Genomic DNA, 5,778 nt, shown 5'->3' on the forward strand with positions numbered 1-5,778 from the left:
TTGCCGGCTCCTTTTATTCATCTGTGATTGGTTTAGGCACGATGGACATGATCGGTGACTGGTCAGGGGTCACTAATGCTTGCTTTGGTCCACATTTGAACGCCACTTGCCGGGAAGTCACGGAGTAAGGGTGACACGGTTCTGTCACTCCTCGGTGTATTTTTAACCTTTTTTCCTGTGCTCCAGCGTCTGCAGCGATCCTGAAAGGTGAGAATAGAGGTAATTGTGTGGCAGGATGTGTTAGAGGGTGAGGGGGGGCGGGGGGCGTGCTAATTAACAGGACAGGTGACCATTGCTTGCAGGTGAGGGACTACAGGGAGCCCGCCCGCCTCGTGTTCAAATTTCATGGTCGGTATGGGCCAGTGTGGCGGTCTGGGTCACTGTGGGTTGCATGTTAGGGGTGATTGGGGGCGGGGTGTGTGGTGTGCCCCGCAGGAGTGCCCGAACTGTCCGCCTGGGAACTTGGGAGGCCTGCCGTAGCTTAGGTTGAACCATCCCGTGAAGCCTCGGAGCCGTTGGTAATGAACGTCCGTATCGGGGAGAGGGGAGGCAAATGAAGGGAGGGAGGGAGAAAGGGAGGGTTGAAGAAAGGGACCGTAAGATGTATAGGAAAAGAGAGAGAGAGAGAGAGAGAGAGAGAGAGAGAGAGAGAGAGAGTAACGACCCAACACTGTACAATGGTCTAGGTCACTGTGGGACGCTTCGGGTTAGGTAGGAGGGGAGGGGGGGCATGTTAATTAAAGGAACAGGTGACTGATGCTTGCTAGAGGGAGGCCCGTGTGGTGGTCTGGGCTGCTTTTTGGTGCATGACCGTAGATGGTTTACTATTAGGGTGGTGTTTGGGGAACCAGAACTACTAGCAAGGATAACTGGAGGGGGCAGTAACGTGAAAATTATCGTCACGGGTAGACTGGCTGGCTGGCGGGCTACTCGTTAGTCTCTCTCTCTCTCTCTCTCTCTCTCTCTCTCTCTCTCTCTCTCTCTCTCTCTCTCTCTCTCTCTCTCTCTCTCTCTCTCTCTCTCTCTCTCTCTCTCTCTCTCTCTCTCTCTCTCTCTCTCTCTCTCTCTCAGATGAATCAGTGATAGTCTAATTGAAGTGTACCGAAGACCAGTTCTTTTCCCTCCTCGCTGTCACTCGTCCACACTCACAGGAAGCCATCGAACCATCTACTCTTCCTCCTCCTCTTCTTCTTGCTCCTCCTTCATCTCCTTGCTCTTCGTCCTCCTCCTCCTCCTCCTCCTCCTCCTCCTGTTCGTTCTTCTCGTCTTTCTTCTCTTCTTATTTATTTTATTTTATTTTTGTTTGTCTTCTTGATTATAATTTTATTTTTTCTTCTTGTCCTTGTAAGTCTGGTTTTCCTCTTGCTCCTGTTTTGTTTATCATCCTGCTCCTTTTTTATTGTTGTTATTGTTTTATTATCATTGATCTGTTTTCATTATTTTCCTCTTTTTTTATTATTATTCATTTTATAATCATCTTTCGTTATCATTATTATCAAGATATTTTCACCCTTAAGGAGGAGACGATGAATACCTCTAGTAATTGTACGCCTTACCTTATCTTACCTGACCTTACCTTACTTTACCTTACCTTACCTTACATAACCTTACCTTACCTTACCTTACCTTACACAACCTTACCTCTCTTCACCTTACCTTACCTAACCTTACCTTACCCTACCTTACCTTACCTTACTTATCTACCTTACCTTCCTTAACCTTACCTTACCTTACCTTACTTTACCTTACATAACCTTACCTTACATACTTTACCTCACCTTACCTTACATAACATAACCTTACTTTAACTTACCTTACCTCACCTTCCTTACCTCACCTCACATTACCTTACTTTACCTTACCTTACATAACCTTACCTTACCTTACGTTACCCCACTACCTTACCTTGCATAACCTTACCTTACCCTACTCTACCTTACCTTACCTTACCTTACCTTAACCTTCCTTCACACGTCCCAGGCTCTCACATTTTATCACCTCAACATTTTTTTCTCCCTAATGCTCACAAGATGGAGATAACTCACACCACTTGACTATCAGAACCTTTTTTTCCTGTCCCTTCTTGAGCCTTTACCGAGTCCTTCTTCCTTCACACTCTCGAGATGGCGATGATCGATACCACTAATTTTACGTTTAGCCTTCACACGTCCGGACTCGCTTCACCATTATGAGCTTTGCGCCGTTTTCCCGTGGAGAGGATCAGCGGTAATCTGCTTGACGCTTGAAAATATCCGGTAGCGAGATCGATTATTACGGTCTGGGAAGCGGTGGCGAGAGGGGAGAGGTAGGAGGGAGGGTCCGAGGAGCAGCCAAGGTCCCAGCGTGATCGTATCTCATCAGCTGATTCCCCAAAGCCGGGTCTCAGCGCAGGCGGCGAGGCGGCAATGCTCCCTGTCTTGTCCTGTCTGGTGGCTGTGTGTCGGGGTGTTGGCGTGTGGCTGGGAGGGGGAGAGAGGGAGGTGGGTGAGATCAGCTGTGATGAAATCGATGTGGGGGAAAGATAGCACATTAGGAAGATCAAGAGTGGGTTGAGAGAAGGTGTGAAGAGATTGAAGTGGGTGAAAGATAACACAAAATAATATGAGGAGGAGGTTGAGATGAACTGAGAGGATCGAGATAGGAAAAATATAGGATTAGAAAGAGGAAAAGGGATTTAGAGATGCTTTATATAGATCGAATTGGAGGAAAAGGTGACACATATTAGAAAGATATATAGAGGGAAAAGTCACACACACACACACACACACACACACACACACACACACACACACACACACACAAACAAACAAATAAAACAAGCAAGAATCATCCACCAAACATTCTTATCTCTACCATCCTCTCTCTCTCTCTCTCTCTCTCTCTCTCTCTCTCTCTCTCTCTCTCTCTCTCTCGCTCTCGCTCTCTCTCTCTCTCTCTCTCTCTCTCTCTCCTTCCCTCCCCCTTATCGGAATATCTAATCGGGTTCAAAGTCTATAAGAAAGGATCGCAATGCATTCAAGTCGATTCGATATGCGTCGCGGAAACGTGAATATCGTGTTCCTCCTATTATGTATTATGCATATTTACAAATTGATACGCATCTGTAATGTATTTATGCCGAGGGGAGGCGGAGAGCAAGAAGGGATCCATCAGTGTGCGGTGGGCGCGAAGGCAAGGAGGAGAGCTGGTTGTCGTGTTACCAGTCGACGAAATGCTTTTATGGGTTAGCGCGGAGAGCTGAGAAGGCCTCCAACGGTGACCCCCTTCCTTCCTCTCCTCCTTCTCCTTTCCTCCTCCTCCTCTTCCTCTTCTTCTTTTTCTTCCTCTCCACCTCCTCGTCACTGCACCCATCTGTCCCACTCACCCACCACTAACCACCTCTCCTCCTCCTCCTCCTCCTTCCTTCCTCTCCTCCTCCCCTTCCTTCCTCTCAACCTCCTCCTTCCTTCTTCCACCTCCTCTCCACCTCTTCCGCAACACACCCATCTGTCCCACTCACCCACCTAACCTAACCTCCCTCTTCTTTCCTTCCTCTCCTCCTCTTCCTTCCTTCCTCCATACTTTATTCCTTTTTTTCCCCTTCTCCTTTATTTGCTTCCTCCATGATCGGCCTCCAACCTCACATCGAGTTATCTTTTTTGCTCTCTTTTTTTATATACTTTTTTTCACCCTTTTCCTCCTTCCTCTCCTCTCGAGTTATCCTTTTTCCTCTCCTTTTTTGTATATTTTATCCACCTTTTTCCTCTATTCTCTCCTTTCTTACTCTCTAATTTTCGTCACAAATGCTGATCTTCAATTTTTCTTCATTTTTCCTTTCTTATCTTTCATTCCATTTCTCTTCCTCCTTTTCCCCGTTCCCTATTGACTTTTCTTCTTATTTTATCCGCCTTCAAGTTCTCCTCTCTTACCGGTTTATGCCTCAATGCCTTCTTGCGTCTTTTTGCTCCTATTAAATATCTCTTCATCTGCCTTCGTTCCCTGTCTTATCATCTCACTGCTTTTGTTCCTTCCTTCGTTCAATTATCGAACTCATCTCCCCACCCTCTCATTCATCTCATTTTCATATTATTCCTCGTTTTATTTATGTTTCCTTCCCTCCAGTTCCTCCATAATCGGTTATCTCTCATATCTTCTTTTTCTGCGTTCGTTCGTTCTCCCCCACCTTCCTCTTTCATCCATTCATTTCTTATTTAAATCATTCCCTCTTCTTCTTGATCTTATTTCTCACCATCGTCCTCTTTAACCCTCCTCCTCCTTCCTTCCCTCCTTCCTTCCATCTTTCTTCAAACCATTACTTCGCCGCTCTCACTTTTCACCGTCGTCCTCCTTAACCCTCTTCCTCCTCCTCTTCCTCCTCCTCCTCCTCCTGCCACACCTGATGGAGAGCCGACAAGTTCGCCTCAGCCAACATTCGGTTTCTTCCTCTCGTTTTCTTTTTTTCCCTCCCGGCTGTTGCGACGCCCTATATATTGTGTGGCGGTGGTGGTGGTGGTGGTGGTGACGGTGGTGGAGGGCTGTTTCTGGACCCCTTCCAAGATTGGCGAATTGGCAACAGAATGAGAGAGAGAGAGAGGGGGGATGGGAGAGGAAGGGAGAGAGAGAAGAGAAGAAAAATAGAAGAGAGAAGAAAAACGGAGAGAAAAGAGAAAAATAGGAAGAAAAAAGAAGAAACAAAGAGAAAAAAAAGAAGATATCGATAGCTGTATAGAGAGAGAGAGAGAGTGAGAGAGAGAGAGAGAGAGAGAGAGAGAGAGGAAGAGAGGGATTGGGGGGGAGAGAGTGTGTGTGTGTGTGTGTGTGTGTGTGTGTGTGTGTATTCCGTGAAGCTGTCGATCTGTCTGTCTGTCTGTCCGTCCGGCCGTCTCTCTTCCTGCTTATCTCTCTGTCCTTTTGTGTGTGTTATCTGCCTTTATATCTGTCTTGTCTGATGGCCATTTGCATTTTTTGGGTTTTCTTTAATTCTTTCTTTTCGTCAGTCTGTCTGTCTGTATGTCTGTCTGTCTATCTTGTCTGTCTGTCTGTATACATTGTCTAGTTTTTTTCCTCCTCCGCAAGTAACGTCGCTATTGATATTAAAATGAAACCTCAAGTGTGGAAATTTAAATCGAATAGCTAAAAATATAAAACTAAGGTAATGTATATAATTTAATGTTGGATTCTTGCGTCGATAAGTCTTGGTACACAGCGATGCTTGTGAGTAAATATTGGAAGTAAAAGGAAAAAATAATAAAATGAGAAATATTAAAATAAAAAGTGGTCAAGAATAATGCTAAAAAGTAATGTATATAATTTAACGGTGAATTATTATGCCAAAAAGTCTTTGTATACAGTGATGCTTGTAAGTAAATACTGGAAGTAAAGGGGAAGAGTAATACCATCATAAATATTTTAAAAAGCAGTAATGTTTAAAAGTAATGTATATAGCAAGCCTTCTTAAAATGTATAGAGTGGTAAAATTTCCAATAGCGTATGCAATTGACCTTACCTTTTGTTTCCAAGTTAGTGGTCTAAAGCGCTGTCAGGAAGGTGATGTTTAAATGTATAGTTGTATATAGGAAGCCTTCTCAATATATATATAGTGGTGAGACTCCCTATAGTGTATGCACCAAGCTGTGCCTTACCTTAGCGCTTTTAAGTTAATGGTCTAAAATAGCAACTGCCGGGAAAAAAATTATATATATATATATATATATATATATATATATATATATATATATATATATATATATATATATATATATATATACACATTGATGAGAATTATAAGATCAACGAAGC

This window comes from Eriocheir sinensis, unplaced genomic scaffold, assembly GCF_024679095.1.
Source record: "Eriocheir sinensis breed Jianghai 21 unplaced genomic scaffold, ASM2467909v1 Scaffold129, whole genome shotgun sequence".
NCBI classification, from domain to species: Eukaryota; Metazoa; Arthropoda; class Malacostraca; order Decapoda; family Varunidae; genus Eriocheir; species Eriocheir sinensis.